This window comes from Eurosta solidaginis, chromosome 3, assembly GCF_040869045.1.
Source record: "Eurosta solidaginis isolate ZX-2024a chromosome 3, ASM4086904v1, whole genome shotgun sequence".
In the NCBI taxonomy this organism is placed as follows: Eukaryota; Metazoa; Arthropoda; class Insecta; order Diptera; family Tephritidae; genus Eurosta; species Eurosta solidaginis.
In genome coordinates, this window is record NC_090321.1 from 45,900,205 (window position 1) to 45,923,181 (window position 22,977).

At 41.8% G+C, this 22,977-nt stretch overlaps 1 protein-coding gene across 1 annotated transcript in view; it reads right to left on the reverse strand.

Annotated features, from left to right (window-relative positions):
- Positions 1-20,055, reverse strand: part of LOC137243628 (uncharacterized) — a 154,685-nt gene extending 134,630 nt beyond the window's left edge. The window contains exon 1 of the mRNA XM_067771517.1: positions 18,640-20,055. The gene's annotated coding sequence lies outside the window, so the exon portion shown is untranslated. The remainder of the gene's footprint in view (positions 1-18,639) is intronic.
- Positions 20,056-22,977: the final 2,922 nt, after the last annotated feature.

Below are 22,977 nucleotides of genomic sequence, written 5' to 3' on the forward strand. Positions count from 1 at the left end.
AGAACGCCTTCACATTTACATCTAAGGGCCACTCGCTTTTAAAACCCTCATTAATACCTTTAATTTGATATCCATATCGTACAAACACATTCTAGAGTCACCCCTGGCCCACCCTAATGGCGATATCTCGAAAAGGCGTCCATCTATAGACCTAATGCCCACTCCCTCTTAAAAGGCTCAGTAACAACTTTCGTTTGATACCCATATCATACAAACATTCTAGAGTCACCCCTGGCCCACCCTAATGGCGATATCTCGAAAAGGCGTCCACCTATAGACCTAATGACCACTCCCTCTTAAAATGCTCAGTAACACCTTTCGTTTGATACCCATATCGTACAAACATTCTAGAGTCACCCCTGACCCACGCTAATGGCGATATCTCGAAAAGGCGTCCACCTATAGAACTAAGGATTACTCCCTTTTAAAATACTCATTACCACCTTTCATTTGATACCCATATCGTACAAACACATTCTAGAGTCACCCTGGCCCACCCTAATGGTGATATCTCGAAAAGGCGTCCACCGATAGACCAAATGCCCACTCCCTCATAAAATGCTCAGTAACACCTTTCGTTTGATACCCATATCGTACAAACGTTCTAGAGTCACCCTTGGTCCACCTTTATGGCGATATCTCGAAAAGGCGTCCAACTATAGACCTAATGCCCACTCCCTCTTAAAGTGCTCAGTAACACCTTTCGTTTGATACCCATATCGTACAAACATTCTAGAGTCACCCCTGGCCCACCCTAATGGCGATATCTCGAAAAGGCGTCCACCTATAGACCTAATGCCCACTCCCTCTTAAAATGCTCAGTAACACCTTTCGTTTGATACCCATATCGTACAAACTTTCTAGAGTCACCCTTGGTCCACCTTTATGGCGATATCTCGAAAAGGATTACTCCCTTTTAAAATACTCATTACCATCTTTCATTTGATACCCATGGACGAATGTGCAACCACTTAATTCCAGATGAACTTTTAATGTTTAATTGCTCTAGTTTGTTTTGATTACGCCTATCCGTGTCACCACTGCTTTTCGCATTTGACAGTTTCTAAGGTGAAGAACTTGGCTACATCACATTATGAAAAGGCTGCGTTCACATCCACACAACTCTGCGTAACCAACTAAAGAGCAAGTTTCTCTGTCTATGATATGTATATAGATAAATATTAGCACTAATGTTCAACGCATATCAATTAACTTAAGAGAGAGTAATATAGGTACTTTGTATACACTAAATGGTAAAATAAATCAGAACGTAAATCGACCAACAGTAAACTGGTCATACAATTGTTTTTAGTCACCAAATAACGGCATATTAATAAATGTTTTTTCTGATATACAGTTATGAACATTTTTTGGTAGCCCATGAGGGGAATCAAGTGTCAAGCAAAACAATTGAATATAGTCAAAAACGTTCTAATCATCCGACTTTACCGTTTGGTTATAAAAAAAAAAAACTTCTGATTGCACCGTTCACATAGAAGGTAACATATTCCAACAATTGCTAACGAGTGCGGAGTCATATACGATTGTACCGGTGTGATAAGAATCAAAGGGAATTAACCACGCACGTTAATAAAAATCAGCACAAACGGTGTTTGCAATCAAAATGGATACTTCAAAATTGGAGGAGCCTTTTGCGCTCGAAAGTCTTATAGCGCTCCAGCGAGAAAGTGCAAAAATAGTAAAGGAATACATATCAAAGCTTAAAAAATATGCACAACAAAAGCGCACGGTGATACTATTTGATTTAAAATTGGAAGCGCTAAAAGAACGACGTCAAGAGTTCCTAACGAGACACAAAATAATAGTTAATGCTGCGCCTGATATAGAGGAGGATTACGTTAAGCAGGATGAATACGGTGCCTTTCTTGAGAATTATGATGAAGTGTTTTCCGAGCTATCGGAGATGAAAGAGGAGAAGTATCCAGCACCACCAACATCCTCACAACCAGTGCCAGCTACTAGCACGGGGATAACGTTCCCACGGAGTATCACCACAACCAAGTTTCCAGAAATACCATTACCGTCATTTACGGGAAATCCAAAAGACTGGCATAGCTTTAATGAAACGTTCACTCGCATAGTTCACCAAAACCCAGAGTTGAATTCGATACAAATATTCCATTGCTTGCGCACAGCGCTCAAAATTGAACAGCATAGAGACATCCACGAACTACAGCTCTCAGAGTTAAACTACCCGATAGCTTTAGAACTGCTGAAACAACGTTATGACAACCTGCGCGTAGTATTCGCTGAGCGTGTGGATGAATTTATATCGCTAGCGTTCATGACAAAGGAACAGTCTTCCGAAATGAGACATTTGCAATTCATTTTAAAGGGCTGTGCCACAGAACTTCTTCGTCTCAAGGTTACGGATATCAATGATCTCTTAACGCATTTCGCCATCAAAAAATTAGCTCCGGAGACCTTAAAGGCTTGGGAACACCATTTGGGATCTAAAAGTAAGGTGCCAACGTACTCCGAATTCGAGGCATTTCTTAACACTCGTTTAATAAGTGTAAGTAATCTCGAACGAAGCAGCCAGTCAGTGCTAGAACGATCGTATAAACAGAACCAAGCAACAAAGGCTAAATCTTCGATAGAACAGAAATCAGGAAACAAAACACAATTGCAAAGGAAAACTTACCACGTCACTACGTCCGTATCTAAAGAAAAATGCACGCTACCCAATTGCACAGGGACTCACAATATTCGATCGTGTCCAGATTTCATCGCTCGTGACTCTTTTGCAAAAAAGGCAATGGTGGAGCAGCTTCATCTATGTATAAATTGCTTAGGAACTAATCATTTCGTTTCCAAATATCCGAGCAGATCGAATTGCAGAAACTGTGGCCAAAGACATCACACACTTATACATTATTCCTTTAACGGAAGATCAGTAGCCACCAATTCATCCGACAATGCTACGACATCAGCTCAGAATACAATACAGGCTCCGTGCTCACCCAAAATAAAAACCTATTCTGCAAGCTTAAAGTCAGAGCTAACACCACAACAACCAGCAAAAGTGTTATTAGCCACAGCATTAGTACCAGTTGTCAATGTCAATACTGGACGGCAAATAACGCTCAGAGATCTTATAGACCAGTGCTCGGAGGGCACTCTCATCACAAAGCGAGCCGCACAGGCATTGGGCCTACATCGTACACCCACACACACTAATGTGAGTGGCATCGGCGGAAGTTCCGACACTATCAGAGAGTGCATCAGCTTTCAACTTCGATCAAGCCTCAATCCTCACTTTGAGGCAGTCGTACAACTGGCATTTGTAATGGACAAAGTCACATCGCAGCTACCAAGTAAGCAAATCGAGCCAAATGATTGGTCACACATCAATGGTCTGGAGTTGGCAGATCCAACATATTTTCGTTCAAGCAACGCTGATTTACTCATTGGGACGGAAATGCAAGCATCAATTTTATTGCCAGATATCCGTATCGGTCAACGTGACCAACCCGTTGGGCAAAATTCGTATTTTGGTTGGATTCTATATGGTCAAGTTGCATCAACTGCAACCTACAATCCGTCACCCATCGTTCATTGTCACCATGTAGCAATCAAATCGCAATTGGATACACTTGTTCAGCGTTTCTTCGAATCAGAGCAAATACAGGAAGAACGAGGCATAACACAGGAAGAGAAATGGTTCATCGATTTCTTCAATCAAAATTGCGTTCGACAACCAACAGGGAAGTATCTAGTTCGATTACCACTAAAAACGTACTTTGATCCAACCCAAACATTAGGTCGATCAAGAAAAATGGCTAACAATCGATTCCAACAACTAGAACGGCGTTTTCTTCGTACAGAAAAGATCCTGGAAAGTTATACCGAAGCGATTCAAGAATATTTTCAATTAAACTAAATAGTTCCATCGACATCTACAGAAGATGAACATCTTACTATCACCACTGCAAAGCAAACAGCAGTTACGGCGTGTGTCTTACCACATCATGCAGTGATCCGAGAAAGCAGTTTGACCACCAAACTTCGGGTTGTCTTTGATGCGTCAGCAAAAACGTCTAACGGAAGGGCACTGAATGATATTTTGTGCATCGGGCCAGCGCTCCAAACCGAGCTCCCAGCAGTATTGTTCAATTGGAGATTATATGAGTGTGCTTTCAACGCCGATGTGCAAAAAATGTATAGGTGCATCGAAATGCACCCGGATGACATACCATATCAAAAGATGCTATGGCGCAACAATCAAAGTGACATAGAGGAATATTGCCTTACAACTGTAACATTTGGTACTGCTTCGGCACCATGTACTGCTATCAGTGTCATAAACAGAATCGCGGACGACGAAAAGGAACGCCACCCACTGGCAGAAAATGTATTGAAGAGAGAAATGTACGTAGACGACGTGCAATCAGGAGACCATTCAGTGGAATCTGCTTTAAATAAACTAAAGCAAGTGAAATCAGCACTACAGTCAGCCGGTATGGAGTTGAGAAAATGGTCTTCCAGTCATCCCTCACTATTGGAATCAATTCCACTTGAACAGCGACGACACGGTTAAGACGTTGGGCATGAATTGGCAGCCACACGAAGATCTGTTCAAGTTTCAATTAAGATTCGACGTTCAAACTATTGCTACAAGACGAACTATTTTGTCAACCACGGTTCGGTTATTTGACCCATTGGGACTCATCGCGCCAATCATCGTGATCGCAAAAATTATTTTAAAACAAGTTTGGGCATACAACCAGGAGCGAGAGCATGCTCCATTGGGGTGGGACGATAAGGTTTCCGGAAAGCTGAACGAGGCTTGGGCCGAATTCACTACCGAGCTCCCATCTATCAACGAAATATCCATTCCACGATGGATCAAATACTCACCAAGAATACAGTCTGCAGAATTGCATACGTTTTGCGATGGCATTCGCTGCTTGTATATATATTCGCATCACAGAAGAAAATGGTAACGTGAACACACAACTGCTGACTGCCAAATCGAAAACAACACCAACGAAGCCAACATTAACAATTCCTCGAGTAGAATTGTGTGCCGCCGAATTAGCCACACGCATAGCTTCATGGACGAAGAAAATCTTGAAGGTGCACATCGATGAGATTCCAATGTATTTTTGGAGTGATGCAATGATTGTATTGCACTGGATTCATGGCGACACAACCCGATGGAAAGTATTTGTAGCGAATCGCGTCAGTAAAATACAGTCAAAGTCAGCCATAGAAAATTGGAGCCACGTTGATACAAAGAACAATCCGGCTGATTGTGCAACTCGCGGTTTAATGCCAAAACAGTTATCAACATTCGATTTGTGGCGGAAGGGGCAACCTGGCTCCGGCAACCTAGTGATACCTGGCCAAAGTTTCATAAACACGGTCACAAATTTAACGAAGAGGAATTGGAAGCCAAGTCTGCTAAAGTCCATGTTCACGTCGGCATACAGGGAGATTCAATCCTGTATCATTATTCATCGCTAACCAAACTAATTCGCATATCCGCCTGGATTCATCGATTTGTTTTCAACTCACTTAAAGACAACAGAGCACAGCGCAGAAATGGGCCGCTTCAAGTGAACGAGTTACGCGATAGCTTAATTAAGCTAATTAAGTTAGTGCAACAGGACTCTTTCGCGAGTGATCTGTCCTATATTAATTCGAATGATCCGTTGCCAGCAAAATCGACAATCAGGGGTTTAGCACCTTTCGCCGAGACCTCAACCGGATTGCTTCGGGTAGGAGGAAGACTACACCGATCAACTATATCCTACCGTCAGAAGCACCCTATAATCGTTCCAAGTCATCATCACTTCACCAATTTATTGATTGACAATGCACACAATAACACGTTGCACGGATGAGTGCAACTAACTCTGACGAATTTACTACAACAATATTGGATTGTTCGAGGTCGACAACGTGTAGCTGCACGAATTCGAAAGTGCATAACATGCTTTCGAAACAAACCTGAAATATCCCACCAAATGATGGGAAACTTACCTTTTCACCGAATCAACCAACCAACAAGACCATTTGAAGCTACTGACACGGATTATACTGGCGCATTTGATCTAAAATCCTCAAAATTCCGAGGTAATACTGCATACAAAGGGTATATCGTCATCTTTATCTGCCTAGCAACGAAAGCTGTGCATTTGGAGGTCGTTACCGGAATGTCAACTGAACTTTTTCTCATGGCATTACATAGATTCATCGGCCGTCGTGGCTTATGTCGTGACATTTCCAGCGACAACGGCACAAATTTCATAGGCGCTGACAATATTTTAAACACAAGGGCGTACCAGGACTCCATTGAGAGGGAAATAGTACCCAAACTTGCGGAGCAGGGCATACAATGGCACCTAATTTTGGTGGGCTTTGGGAAGCCAATGTGAAATCCATAAAACACCATCTCAAACGTGTTGCGCAAAGTACTCGCATGACGCAGGAGGAGCTAACAACCGTGTTGATTCGCATCGAGGCCTGTTTAAATTCGCGACCTTTGTGCCCACTTACCTCTGACCCTGACGATTTAGAAGTGTTGACTCCGGGCCACTTTTTAATCGGCGATGCATTACTAGCCCCACCTCCAGAGAGAGCAATATCAACGCTATCGCTTAGCAGCAATTATATTGCCTTGCAACGAATGATTCAACAGTTTTGGTCACGTTGGTCATCTGACTGGCTGTCGCATCTACAAAATCGTCCGAAATGGCAGCAAAAGCAACATAACCTAGAAGTGAACGACTTGGTGCTCATAAAAGACGATCGGTTAACACCAAATGAATGGGCAAGAGGGAGAGTAATCGTGGTTCACCCCAGGTCGGATGCACTAGTTCGCGTTGTTACATTGAAAACTAAGGATGGCACATTGAAACGACCGGTAAGCAAACTGTGCCTTCTGCCAATCCGGCAGTACAACACCACCGCGGAAAGTATTTGAATCAACACACGATTTCGCATTCAATTTACCGAAAGTAGCCACAACACAAACATATCCAACAATTACAATGAATACAATACTGCACAAAAGCAGTATTGGCAGGAGCATGGACGAATCTGCAACCACTTAATTCCTGATAAACTTTCAATTTTTAATTGCTCTAGTTTGTTTTGATTACGCCTATCCGTGTCACCACTGTTTTTCGCATTTGGCAGTTTCTAAGGTGAAGAACTTGGCTACATCACATTATGAAAAGGCTGCGTTCACATCCACACTACTCTGCGTAACCAACTAAAGAGCAAGTTTCTCTGTCTATGATATGTATATAGATAAATATTAGCACTAATATTCAACGCATACCAATTAACTTAAGAGAGAGTAATATAGGTACTTTGTATACACTAAATGGTAAAATAAATCAGAACGTAAATCGACCAACAGTAAACTGGTCATACAATTGTTTTTAGTCACCAAAGAACGGCATATTAATAAATGTTTTTTCTGATATACAGTTATGAACAACCCATATCATACAAACACATTCTAGAGTCACGCCCACCCTAATGGCGACATTTCGAAAAGGCGTCCACCTATAGACCTAATGCCCACTCCCTCTTAAAATGCTCAGTAACACTTTTCGTTTGATACCCATATCGTACAAACATTCTAGAGTCACCCTTGGTCCACCCTAATGGCGATATCTCGAAAAGGCATCCACCTATAGAACTAAGGATTACTCCCTTTTAAAATACTCATTACCATCTTTCATTTGATACCCATATCATACAAACACATTCTAGAGTCACCCCTGGTCCACCCTAATGGCGACATTTCGAAAAGGCGTCCACCTATAGACCTAATGCCCACTCCCTCTTAAAATGCTCAGTAACACTTTTCGTTTGATACCCATATCGTACAAACATTCCAGAGTCACCCTTGGTCCACCCTAATGGCGATATCTCGAAAAGGCGTCCACCTATAGAACTAAGGATTACTCCCTTTTAAAATACTCATTACCATCTTTCATTTGATACCCATATCGTACAAACATTCTAGAGTCACCCTTGGTCCACCCTAATGGCGATATCTCGAAAAGGCGTCCATCTATAGAATTAAGGATTACTCCCTTTTAAAATACTCATTACCATCTTGCATTTGATACCCATATCATACAAATACAATCTAGAGTCACCCCTGGCCCACCCAAATGGCGATATCTCGAAAAGGCGTCCACCTATAGACCTAATGCCCACTCCCTCTTAAAATGCTCAGTACCACCTTTCATTTGATTCCCATATCGTACAAACACATTCTAGAGACACGCCTGGTCCACCTTTGTGGCGATATCTCGAAACGGCGTCCACCTATGGAACTAAGGATCACTCCTTTTCAAAATACTCATTAACAGCTTTCATTTGATACCCATATCGTACAAACACATTCTAGAGTCACCCCTGGTCCACCTTAATGGCGATATCTCGAAAAGGCGTCCACCGATAGACCTAAAACCCACTCTCTCTTAAAATGCTCAGTAACACCTATCATTTTATACCCATATCGTACAAACAAATTCTAAAGTCAGCCCTGGTCCACCTTTATGGCGATATCCCTAAATGGCGTCCATCCATTGAACTATGGCCTACTCTCTCTTAAAATACTCTTTAATACCTTCCATTTGATACACATGTCATACAACCACATTCCAGGGTTACCCTAGGTTCATTTTCCTACATGGTGATTTACCTTATTTTGTCTCCATAGCTCACAACTGAGTATGTAATGTTCGGTTACACCCGAACTTAGCCTTCCTTACTTGTTACTTATTACTTTGTTTTTGTTGCACACAGCAAAAACAACAATAAATGCTGTTTATGTCACTCTTTGTTTTTTCCTTTAAAAAATGGGTCAGTTGTTGTTGATGGCTTGCAGCTGGTTTTAAAAGCTTTGAAGCCTTTCAGTTTGGTCGCAACAAATCACTATTGGCCGCCGAGTATATTAAATGAGCGGAAACTTGGCACTTTTTTGACCTTTTAGTAGCTAAGAAATGAGTTTTTTTGTGTTCTCTCTTTCTACATTTAATGGAATATTGATTTGATATGCTCATTTTGATTTCTCATTTTTTCACATCGTATAAAAGCAATTTTCCCATAACTTGGTATTTAAAGAAGACGATAATCAAGTTAAGAAAAGATCATAATTAAGAAGAAATAAGCTGAGTTTATGATGAAGGCGTCTGATGCGTTTGGAGGCACGACATTTTTAAATTCAATAATATATAAATAAATGTAAGGCGCGATAGCCTCTGAACAGATTTAAGGCCAAGCTTCTCTCCCGATTTGCGTCGTGTTCCTTTTTAATTTTTCCTGCAAACTGGCATGTTTTATGCTGACTCCGAACAGCACCTGCAAGGCAAATGTGTTTTCACTGAGAAGATTTTCATGGCAGAAATACACTGGGAGTGTTTGCCGAATCACTGCCGAGAGGAGCGACCCCGCTTAGAAAAACTTTCTTCTAATTGAAAAAATTTATTTCTAAAATTTAGAAGGTAACGAAAAGGCCGACGAGTTGGCAAATGAGTATGCAACACTCGCTGAAACGACAATAGGCGTCCCAAAACGTTTGGGAGAAATAAAGAAAATACAAGAGCGGATATGTTCCATCAAGCAGAAAAGGCGTGGACAAAAGCGCGGGCTACAAAATTTCTTAACTCATGTGCATAGCCTACGATATTAGACTCAAAAAGTGGTTCAAACTTCTGAAGTGAAAAGAGTTAAGGCTCACGATGTGCATGCTGATTGGACAGTGCCTTCTGACGTCACATGCCTATAAGTTGGGTCTCGTGTAGGCAGGTGTAGGAGCAGCAGGAAGAAAGGGTTGAGCACGTTCTGTGTTCGTGTCCTGTGCTAGCCATGGCAAGGTTCCAGCCATTAGGGGTGCCAGAGTTGACAGATCATTAGGCAGCAATTGAACTGGGTTCTAGAAGCCTTCTAGCATTTGCCAAGAGGACGGAGCTATTCTATAATAACTCCTGGCACAAGATTGGGGTTATTCTGTTTGGTCGTCAAACAAATTCTGGTAACATTATGGACACATTCAGTCTATGCGAGGTCTTTATTTACCGGCCAGTTCAACCAAACCACGATACTGGTGCATATAATAACTAGTTTGTCAACAGGTATGTGGCTGATGCAGAGACTGGCAATTGGCATTTCGTAGGACAACGTCGTGTTAAAAATACCAACTGCCTTAATGAACAGAACTCTAACTAGTTGGAATTTTCGGCAAACTAGGATTCTTCTAGTATTCAACTAGCTGTTTTGACTACAGGCTGCTTTTTTGTTCGTTATATGCAAATAATTTGCTCTATGTTGCATCAAACTTTAATCGTTGTATATACCGCAATAAATAAAATATTGACAATAATAACCACAAAACACATGGCTACATAACATTGGTTAACTCTTCTGTTTAAAATATGGTGGAATATAAATAATAAAATACCATACTAATTTGTGTTGCCGTCTATGAATTGTGCAATCCTCATTTATTGATTGGTATGACATGGCGTATGAGTAATATTTGGAATATGGATTGATTAGGGTTAAATGTTCAGGATATTTATGTAGGCATTAACGTAAAATTATTTATGTGCCTTACGTAACAAACGTAGCACATTAATAGAGCACGTTTAATAGCAGAAGAGACTCTTTAAACTGGATAAAAAAAGGTGCCGCCTAGCGAACCCTTTTCAGAGTTTGAAGTATCCAATAAATCAAAAGGATTCAAAAAAAAAGGTTCCACGTAATATTAGTTTTGTTTCATCCTACAAGTTAAAATAAAATCGAGGTCTAAATTTGGGTGGAAGCGAGCATTTTATAAGGTTTGAGCACATATCTGAAGGTATCTCTTGGCAGTTCGGAGCGCGGTGTTTTGACAGGCCTACAACTTCCTTCAGTGTGTTCTTTTAGGCTTGCCCACCATATTCGATACGCGTAGCACACAAACGGCTGGCCAATTGCTTTGTAGGTGGTTAATAAGAGCTGTCAGCTAGCGACTTTATGACTTTGTTACGGCTCTGAACTTAAGATACTAAAGCGGTTACATGCTCGCCAAAATATAGGGCGTCGCACAGTTGGTAGGTTAATGCCGGTATTTGCATTGTCCATGTCGTAAATAAGGTCGCTGAAGATTTGGTCAGTGATAGTACCTAATTTCACAAGTTGATAAACTGGAAAAACTTGCGAAAGAGTTTCTATTTTTACAGCAAAGCTTAGAAGAGCCACGACTTGTCCTAATTATCGGGCAGTCACCAGCGTAGGAAAGAATGGTAACTCCTTCTGTATAAAACACTATGCACTCTTCACTTGCACATGAAAAAAGGGTACACGGGAGGGTGTTGGGTTTAATCCGGATGTCATATATTCACGATTTAAAGATACAACAAAATTATAATAAATTAGTGAATTTTATTTAATTAAAAAATAGAACTTCGATTTGCGGGCACGATTGATTGATGCGGTTGGTAGAGTAGTTTGGATCAACTAAAAAAAATTGAGAGTAAGCGCGGTGGTGGTTGGCAAGCCACAGCTGAGCTGCACTGCTTGCGTTTGGCCGCACTGGCCAGGTGTTGCCAGACGGAGGGGGCGGACTTAGTCCGAAAACTCGATCATGTCTTTAACATGCTCCCCCTCCGCCCGACGCGTTGATGGGTTAAGGGCGACATCAACCCTGTCCAGGGCCGCCCGTGCTTCGGCTACTAATTGTCGTATTCGGTCGTCGCGCTGTCTAGCCGACCGGCTTTGAGTTGCCCGTTGGCGATGTTGGGCTGTTGCGCGCTGTGGTCTGCTGTCGGTGCGACGCGGATTGGTGGGCGTGCGTCGAGCTCGGTGTAGGAGCGTGCGATGGCCGAGGGAGCATTTGCGGTAGCTTGATTTTGAGTCACATGCCCCGGTGCTGTGCGACACTGCCAGACAGTTGATGCAGTACCGGTGGTTCCTCGCGCACTCGTAGCGCTCCTCCGGCTTCATCGCGAGGAACGCCCGGCACTGCCTTAGCGCGTGTCGCTGGCCACACAGCCGAAATTTCGGCATCTCCGTACGTCTGCGGGTCCTGTAAAGGCAAGAAAAGAAAAATACGTATTTTTCAAAAAAATGGGTTAGAAAAATACGTTGGTGAGGGTAGCTTAGATATCTTTCCAGATTGCTAGGGGCATGAAGCAGAGGGTACCAGAGTTAGGGTTGGCACTACTAGGCAGTTGGTAGCACGCGCAGTTTGGCAATATTTCGGGTTATTATTCCGTTTTGGGTTTTGAGTTCCACAACTCGAACATGGCTATCCGATCCAGGGAGTAAAGTGATTACCCGTCCCAAACGCCATTCGTTCGGGGGTAGTAAATCATCCTTTACCACGACTAAATCTCCAACTTGAATATTGCGTTGAGGGCATTTCCATTTGTACCGCTTATGCAGCTCCTTGAGATACTCGCTCTTCCATCGTGTGCTGAATTGGTGGTGAAGCACTTTCAGTTTCTGCCATTTGTTGACCAAGGTGAGACGCTCTGCAGTTGGCTCCGGTAACGATAAGAGCGGTGCGCCACGTAGGAAATGCCCTGGGGTTAGGACTAGGGGATCCATTGGATCTTCGGACAGAGGGGAGAGCGGTCGGGAGTTGAGGACCACCTCTATGCGTATTAAGAGGGTAGTAAGCTCTTCGAAGGAGAACTTCTGGTTTCCTGCTACCTTCGTGAAGTGTATCTTGAAACTTTTCACGGTCGCTTCCCATAGCCCACCCATGTGTGGAGGTTTTTCAGTGGAATACGAGCTTTTTGACCTTTTGCTTCAAACGTGGAATGTAGTACTGTTGCTGCACCACTCGGATCATCAGCTGTTTGTCGGCGTGTAGCAGGTTCGAATGGAGGAAGTCTAACAGAAGAGAACACAATCGAGAATTTTCGGGTATGATAATTGGGTGCCGCTCATTAAAGCTATAGGTGGCATATGCTAATCTTCCAGAAACTCGCATGATTCCTGAGTCATCTAGCATGGGGTTTAATGTCAGAAGGGTGTTCTTTTTGGGTAAGGGTCCTGACGTTTGAAGCAGCTCTATCGTGTCTCCGTAATGATTCCGTTGAGTTTGAATGATGATTTTGATTTTGGCATCATTCACTTCGGCGGGGGTGAGGTTAAGCGTGGCTGGAACTTTCAGTTTCCTGCCCAAATCCGCTGGGTTATCCTTACTGGAAACGTGCCTCCAAGTGGCGTTGTCGACGTTCTTAAGAATTTCAGAGGTTCTGTTGGCGACATACGTTTTCCAGGTATGGGGTGGTTTTTCTAACCAGGCCAGTACGATGGCAGAATCGCACCAGAGAATGAGTTCGTGTTGGGGTAGACTCAGCTCACTTCGCAGCTGTTTCACTAACTTGGAGAGTAAAACTGCTCCACAGAGTTCCAACCGTGGAAGACTCATGGTTTGGAGGGGTGCCACTTTGCTTTTAGCAGCTAGCAAATGGGATGAAAACCTATTTTCATTGGTTTGTACTCGTAAATATATACAGGCACAAAATGCTTTTCCTGAAGCATCTGAGAATCCATGCAGCTAGATTAGTTTATCGGGGGAATACTGTACCCACCTAGGGATTTTAATGTCTCTGATATGAGGTAAATTTTCATAAATTGAGGTCCATTTTTGGAGAGCTCCGGGCTTCACGTCTTCGTCCCAATCCGTTCCTTCCATCAAGAGTTGTTGCAGCAACATTTTTGCAAGAATCATTATTGGCGAAAGCCATCCTGCGGGGTCAAACAGTTTTGCAACTGCCGATAAAATCTGCCTTTTTGTAGTCGTGTTTTCTGCTGATGGTGGATCATACGTGTAGGTGAAGGTGTCGGTTAGCGCGTTCCACTGAATTCCAAGGGTTTTTGTTGAACTCGAATCATGGAATTTAAGGAAGTCGACGTCTAGCAAATCAGGGTCGGGAACGGGTTTTAAAATTTCAGGGTGATTTGCCGACATCTTCCTCAAAGGGAATCCTGCCGATTTTAAAGCTTCGATAACTTGAGTCATAGAGTTCAAAGTGGACTGTATATTATGACCGCCTGACAAAATATCGTCAACATATGTTTCGTTTAATAAGATACTTTTAGCGAGCGGATATTCGTCTTGACAATCGAGGGCGAGTTGGTGTAGGGTTCGAATCGCCAAATATGGCGCGCAATTTACACCAAAGGTAACTGTTTTTAGTCGAAAATGTTCTATCGGCAGAGTTGGGTGTTTTCGAAAAACGATTCGATGAAAATCTTTTTCTTCTTCATGGATGAGTATTTGGCTATACATTTTCTCAATATCGCCGTTGAAAACAAACTTATAAAGTCGCCATTTAAGTATGACGAGCATTAAGTCATTTTGTAGTATGGGGCCTGTATGGAGAACGTCGTTCAGCGAGTTGCCAGAATGCGACATTTTTGATGCGTTGAAGACGACTCGCACTTTTGTGGTTTTTCTGTCGGGTTTTATGACAGCATGATGGGGTAGATAAAATGATAGATATTTACCATCTCTAATTATCTCTTGTTGGGAGGCGGGTTACATGTGATCCATGGTTAAATATTCATTAAGGACTTCAGAATATTTGTCTCTTAATTCGGGTTTTCTTTCGAGCGTGCGTTCGATGCTGATGTACTGCTGTTGTGCTGCGGGTCGTGAATGACCGAGTGCCAGATTGGCTGGAAATTCCGATTTGAAGGGTAGTTTGACTCTGTAGCGTCCATCTTCCTCACGAATTGTGGTTGTCCGGTAGAGTGCTTCAGAGTACTCATCATCTGCTGATCTTTGTTGGGTTTGGTGAACTTCTTCCTGTTCCCAAAATTGTTTCAAAATCTGATTGATGGGGTCATCGGTGCATTCCGTGACATGAGTGCTGAAGGTTGATACCTTTTCAGCTACAGGGCCGCTTAATATCCATCCGAATATTGTGTTTTGGGCAAGTAATGTTCCACTCACATTTCGTAGGAGCCCTTCGGTGAGGATTTGCGGGGTGATATCGCTGCCGATTACCACATCGATTTTCGATGGTATCGAATACTGTGGATCGACTAACGGTAAATGGGACAGTTCTTCGAGATCGATGCTTGAAACTCTGACTGTGGGCAAGAACTTAGTTAGCTTCGGCCAAATTATTGCTTGTGCGTCTATCATTTGGGTTAATTCTGCTGAACAGAATGTTATCTGGCAGACTTTATTAGCATTTTTCACAACCGTTCCACCCATTCCAGATATCTGGTGGAGAGACTCTTTTGTGGGTAGACCAAGAACCTTTTGTATACGGGATGATACAAAAGTTTTTTGTGAACCTTGGTCTATTAGGGCACGAATTTTATGAAATTCGCCAGCAAAGTATACTGATACTATTGCTGTGGGTAGTAGGGTGGTTCCATGATTACTCGAGAAGAGTGAAGAAAACGGGTTTTTGTCTTGAGACTGTTGGGAGGAGGTGGCTCTTGCGGCGGCTTTCGATGTTGAGGCTCGTTCGTCGTCCGTTCTCCTAGGGGTGCCGGCTTGGGCATTTTGAGCTCTGGGGTTTGGTTGTGATTGTTGGGGTTTGGGCTGCAAATGCAGTAGCGAATGATGATGCTTTTGGCAATAAACGCACGTGAAACTACTTTTACATTCGTTCTTGGGGTGTGACGTTGATAAACAGTTTTCGCAGTAACTATTTTCTCTCACAAATTTGATTCGGTCTGATACCGATAAATTCCTAAACCTGACGCAAGGTTTGACTGCGTGGTATTGGTTGCATAATCTACACGAAGCCGTTTTACTGAACTCGGTGTGATATGCATGGGTTTTATTATTATTGGGTTGGGTCGAGTTTTGATTCACCGTTCGTGGCGTAAAACTCGAAAGTTGGGGTTTCGCCTTGCCTGGTCTATAGGTACTAAGTCTTTATACTACCCATATCTACTGGTGAGGAATTTATTCATGTCCTCCCAAAGGGGCAGCTCCTTTCGGGAGCTGAGGGATTGTTCCCATAGTGAAACGCTTTCACTTGGCAGCTTCGATGAGCACAGATAAACGAGGATCGGGTCCCAGTCCGTTGTCGGGATTCCTTGGGTGTTAAGGGTTGACATGCAGTTGTTGACTGTTGTCTGCGTCTTCTGTATTTTTTCTCCGTTTTCTGCGAATATTGTGGGTAGGTTGAACAGCGTCTTCAGTTGGTTGTCGACGAGTATCCTTTTGTTCTCGTACCTAGATCTGAGCGCTTCCCAGGCAAGCTCGAAATTATCATCGCTCAGTGGGTATTGCTTTACAATAAGTCCTGCTTGACTTTTCGTTTTCAGGCGCAGGTGGTATAATTTTTGAGCGGGTGATAATTTAGGGTGGTTTTTATAGACTGCCGTGAACATATCTCTAAAGGATGGCCAGTCTTCGTATCCACCATGAAATACTTCGGTGTCGCATGGTGGTGCTTTTAAATAAAAACCGTTTGCGTTTGAATTGTTCATTGGGTGGGCGGGTATTTGTTGTTGGTTGGTGCTAGCAGTATTAAAAAGCTGTAAGGCTTCTAAAATTTCTGATTTGCATGTTTGGTACGTTTCCATGCATTTAGCAAATTTTTGCTCAACCGAGCCGCTGACATCTGTATAATTATCAGAGAAACTTACATCTCGATGGGACTCTAGCACCTTTGCTCATATTTTATCTAGGTCTTCTAATTTGACCTTAAGCATACACTCTGATAAATCGGTAGCTTGGGAGGGTGACCATCTTGAGCAGTAAACTTCTACTTGATTGCAGTCATATATGAATTTCTGCAGGCATTGGTCTGCAGTGGTCAATTTTTGGATTTCGTCCGACGATTTCGGCATTATAAATTAGTTTGATTTACTAAGAAATGGGAGCTTTTATTAAGCTGTGAAAATCGAAAAAAATGTTGTCAAAAGGGCAAAAAAAATTTTTTTTTTTGAAACCAGCCTAATGTACGCTTGGTTCTTTATACGGGCTTGTCTCAGCGCTTCTGAGTAAAAGTAATGTGGGTATATAATAATATAAATATTATAATATTTGTGTTCACTGGGATTTTATTTTTTATTTTTTGAGACCGGCCTAATGTGTACCGGCTTTTTGCTTTGTTATATGTACTTGTCTCAGCGCGTCTGAGCACAAGTAATATGGGTATATAGTACGTATGTATGTATATATATAAGTGGGTAAAATATATTTGCCAGTAAACTGTGGTGTACCAACAATACGTTTTGTTGCCGTGCCAATGCACTTGATCTATTGTTAACAAAGCAAATGTATGCCAATATGTGATCGATGATCTTCTTTGTTGCTTCCTTCTATTATGTAGTTACATATGGTCATGCGATAACTTTTTTGAGGGTGGGTTTTTGGCTTATGCAAAAAGATATACAAGTGCGTGTGGGTATTATGGGTGCATATAATTGTAGGTTTGTATGCAAAATTAATATTGGGTGCACCGGTAAAATAAACTTTAGGAAAAGTGACAAAAACTTGGCAAAGTTTGTTGCTATGGGTTTTTTATAAAATATATTTTATGTAATATATTGTAGCGAATTTGCTGCAAATCCTCTTATTTGCAATCTTCTGCTAAGTTCGAATCACTTAAACTGTTGAATAAATAACTCCAATATTGAATAGTGGAAAATGGCCTTTATTAAAGTACTTCACAATAACACTTATACTTTGCTACTCGCTGGCTTAATAACCAAACTGATTGATAACTCAAATGAAACTCTACTATTGGCCGCCAGATCGCGTGCTTAATCAAACTGATTGATAGCTCAACTCAAACTGAATTACTTCTTACTCGCTTGCCCCGCTTTTATAGTTTACGCTGCATACTTCTAGGCTCTTCGATTTCGAGAACTTACTAGTTAGTTTCGGCTACAAAATCGCCAGCCACAACTACGTGCACAAATTATTGCTCTCCTTTGTGACAACTCAGATAAGATATATGCATGTGTTTGTGCATTGCCGCTCCGCTGCTCGTATACGTACATATGTGTAGACGCAATTATTTATTCGTTTATGTAGATACATAAAGATTGAATTGTTGATGTGAATGTTTGTAGTTTACAGTCTCTCGCGCGCACATAGGCATATAAGTAAATGCATCTGTGTGTGACATCTCTCTGGGCTGCCTTATATATGTGTATACTTGATTTAATTATTAACGTAAATACCGCTTGGCATGGCCTTAGCATCGCCTTAGTGATGGGATAATTTAGTGATGCTAATATCAGTGACAATATGTATATATGGGTAAATTGGGCAGCGGTGAATTTCACGCTGGAAAAATATATATATAGCTCGTGGATGATTACCGAACTAAGTGGGTATATACATATATTACATATATACGTATATACTTCTATAATTAAGTGGGTAATTAGCGCAACGAACTTTTTGGGTACCGGGCAGTGGATTTTCCGTTAGCACGGGAATACAAATTTTTTGTTGAAAAAATTATATTGGTTTTCACGGGACTGTACCAGTGGGTAGGCAACTGAAATATATTGCCGTTTAGGCTTTATAATGTTGGTATTTCTCCAGGGTCCAAATCTTTAGATCGGAGGGTCTAAAATTGAGAGATTTTTAGACTTTCGGGTCCGTACTTTTGACGGAGGGAATATATATATGGATATATAATGGGTACCGAGAGTACTTACTCAGACATTTTTTCTATGTGAACTGTGTGTTACTTGTGGGTTTTTGTGCTGTCTTTTAGCCTCCTTTGTATTGTGCTCCTCCTTGTTGGTGTAGTTAGTGTTAATGTTGTAGTGTTGATGTGTTTAAAAAAAAAAATATTTTTTCCAAACAAACTAATTTTTATTTTCTTTTAAATTTCTATATATGTATATATTTTGTTTAGCAGATTTCAAATATTTCAATTTTTTCCTTAAATTGTTGTTTTTGTTTCACACCGTGATGTAACTTTCACACCAATGCTAGTGATTTTTGCCTTTTCCAGATTTTGTGTTAATTTTTTGTTATTTCGTTATAAACTTTCCTCCAAAAACTCCCTTTTTCTTAAAAATTATATTTTTTTGTTTTTTTTTGTCTCTTGTATATAAAGCGTTTTTATGGTTCTTTCTCCTTCACTTTTATGTTATTAAATTTTGGTTTACAATTTTTTCTCTTTTTGTAACACCTTAATGTAACAATTTTCTCATATGTATCACTTTTTTATATTTCTTGTTTGTGCACTTCTTTTTTGTCAAATTTTCTCAATAATTTATTTAGTCCACCTATATGTATGTTTCGTCCACCAAACTAAACTTTTTCACTTCTTTTTGTATATGTATATTTAAATACTTCGTTTTATGTTTAAATTTAAGCACTTTGTTTTTTTTTGTTACAGTGTCCGTACCGGCCCGCGTTTTTATTTATTTTTATGTAAAATTTCTTATTTTTGTTTTTGTCTTATTAAATTTTTTGATTTCTCAACTTATTTTATTTTTTTTTTTTTCACACCTTAATGTTTTTTCTTTGCATGCGCATATATGTACGTATATTTTGTCTAATTTATTTTAAATAATTTTTGTTTTTAACATTTGTTCTTACTTTGTGTTTTTATTGCCGATCGCGTTTTTTTTTTTCGTTTTTATATACAAATTTGTGTTTGTTTTGAATTTTAATAAATTTTTGGTCGCTGGTGCACTTTGGCCGCGAAAGGACCATGTATAAAACACTATGCACTCTTCACTTGCACATCAAAAAAGGGTACACGGGAGGGTGTTGGGTTTAATGCGGATGTCATATTTTCACGATTTAAAGATACAACAAAATTATAATAAATTAGTGAATTTAATTTAATTAAAAAAGAGAACTTCGATTTGCGGGCACGATTGATTGATGCGGTTGGTAGAGTAGTTTTGGATCAACTAAAAAAAATTGAGAGTGAGCGCGGTGGTGGTTGGCAAGCCACAGCTGAGCTGCACTGCTTGCGCTTGGCCGCACTGGCCGGGTGTTGCCAGACGGAGGGGGCGGACTTAGTCCGAAAACTCGATCATGTCTTCAACAGCTTCTTATGGGGAAGGAAGCTTCGATATGTAAAAATTTTACAAAAATGGGGTTGGACACGATCATGCGGCATAACCTTGTTTTATTCTTCTTAATTTTGATATACGCTTCTGAACTTGACCGATAGCTGCCGACCACACAAATAATTTCCGCTCCATTTTTTGAGGCTAGTTGGAAGGGTAGTCCGTTTGCGTTTCTAGCAGTATCATGTTGTGCTTGACTGTAAAAGGTCATAAGTCTAGCGTTACGCCTAGTGTTCTATGGTGAGGTTTTTGGTTCAGTCCGATATCTATTTCAGTGCTTTTTGAACGACTTTTCCAGAAACGCTTACTTTTTCTAGAAAATTAGTTAAGAACTGGGTACTTTTTCGGATCCGGTTATTTTCTCAAACCCGGGTACTTTTTCAGTTCAGGTAAATTTTTCGAATCTGAGTGCTTCTTAGAAATAGTATTTTTTTGAATCCGAGTTTCCAGAACCGGGTGCTATATAGTTTTCGAAAACCATGCTACTGGTTAAAAACCCTATGTTTGAGGTGAAATAAGGGAGCATGATGATTTCAAGTGTCTTGGCTACTGGCGATAGGAGAGCTATCGGGTGATATGAATCTCCTTCGTTGCCTGGTTCCCAGTATTCTAAAGGGATACCAACCTCGCCATTTTGCATTTTTCAAGGATGACAAATGTGAGCAGAGACAGGTTGAAGATTAGCGCCAGGTAACTAAATCCGTCTTTGCCAAATTATTGTAGTATTAACATGGCAATATCGGCCAGGACTACCGTTTTTGATGGCTTAGCAAGTTTGATAGCTTTTTCAAACTCTATGGCGGTGACGGTGATTTGAGACCACCGTGTTTGTGTTTATGTGCGCGTCTTTTGGCCTGTCGTCTGGATTTGGTAATCGAGCAATGCACTACTTACTGCTGGAAAAAGGCGCTCGGGCGTTTTTTCGCAACAAAGAGCAGATTATCGTCAACGTCGAGGGATACTTTGTGAGCTCCGCTCAGCTAAGTACAAAAGGTTAAAGAGGGAAAGTGATCAAAATGTTGCTATTTATTAGAGGGCGTGGCTCCGCCCTTTTTCATTTAATTTGTCTAGAATACTTTTAAAGCCATAAGTCGAACAAACATTTACAAATCTTCGTGAAATTTAGTAGGGGCATAGATTCTATGACGATAACTGTCTTCTGTGAAAATGCTCCATCACCCTCGGTGTCCTGGATAGGAGTAGGGAGGATGGTGCCATCTCCCGATAGGAGTGGCTGTGGGTCGCCAGCGCCATATCAGCAGCCTATATGACCGTTGTTATGGAGATCCCAGGTCCGCGGCCATGCTTCGAATACTCGGCATGGTATCATGGATTTAGTTTGATTACTTTTGCTGACAAGCGGTCGGCCTGTATCTTTAAGAGAATAATTTCTTTGGTTGGGGAGGTATGCAAGGGAGCTAGGATCGAGGCCGTGGAAAGGAGGGATCCCCACCTTCGACCGAGGGCCCGAGTGTGGTTGCCAGCCGGACCCTCTCAGAGTTGATGCGAAACTGCAACCCCAACCTTCCGACGCCTAATTGGAGGGTACGCAGAGTAGAGGAGACCGTTTGGTCCCGTCGGGAAATGTTGATTCTGCTAAAAGCAGAGTCCACCGGTCCTCTCTCTGACATGAGGGGGGTAATCTCCTATGGTCTCGAGCGCCTGGTCCTCAAAATCTACCACGTCGATTCCAGGGGAGATGGCTCTCTCCCCCAGGGACTGTTCGGGAAGGGGAGGCGTCGGCAGAGGAGCTAGCACCCATGGCTGTGGTTGCTGACCCCGCTAATTCGGACAGCGAAAACAGGGTTGAAGTCTCGTCTATGGCAGGGTCTGTCATCAGCGTTGGTCGTCTGGCTGATAGGGCAGAGGAGGAGCTCCTAGCCTCCGAGAGCGAATCATTGATGGCGGGATCTGTCATCAGTGTAAATTGTCTGTTTCGTGTGGAGGAGGATATCCTAGCGTCCGAAGGCGAATCCGACAAGGATGGGTGCGGAAGAAAAGTGATGTTGATGGAAATCCGTCAAATCATTCTTCAGCACTCTAGGGCGGCTGTGGGTTCTCGCCGTACATCGCATTAATCTGGGGCAGGGGGCAGTCGGAAAGTTTGGGGGGGTCTGTTTTTCAAGAGCTAAATATAAGCCGCACGTTTAAGTTGGAGGATCACTGCAGTGTATTCCAAGCGGAAGTTGATGGGATTAAGAATAAGGTTGATAAAATGCTATCCAGTGGTACTACGGTTAGGGAATTCAACATCTATTCTGATAGTCAAGCGGCTATCAAGGCCTTGAGTTCAACTACAGTGAGTTCGAGGGTGGTCTGGGAGTGCCTGACCTCGCTTGCCATTGCATCGAACTATTTTATAATTAATATTATCTGTGTCTCGGGCCATAGTGACATCCCAGGCAACTACCAAGCGGATCTCTTAGCACGCATTGGTATAACTGAACCGAATGAAGATTGCTGTAGGGATCTCGGGATTCCGTTGGCCACCTGTAGTTTGCTTATCCATAGCTGTGCGTTGGGTCAGCTCAGGAAACGTTGTGCGGCACTACCTCTTGCAGGATAGCAAGATCTTTCTGGCTGAAAGTGGATAGTAGGAGGTGGAATCATCAAATCATTTTATGGTGGAATCATCAAATTACTTTTGCTTGAATACCCAGCTTTTGCCAGAGTAAGGCGAAAGGACTTGGGTCGCGACCCACTTGGATCTCCCGCGGATTTATTCTAGGTCGAGATCGGTATCATTCGGAAATTTATCGTTGCTACTCAATGATTCTCTAAGTAACTAGTATATCTACGTCACCGTTTTTTTATTTTATTGTATGTGGTATCACAATCATTTTGTTCAAGTGGGCACCCCTATCAAGGTAGCTGTCACCAAACCTAACCTAATCTAATCGGGTCGCGCTATGGGAATAGTTTGCAAACACTCCAAGTGTATTTCTGTCGGCATTAAACATG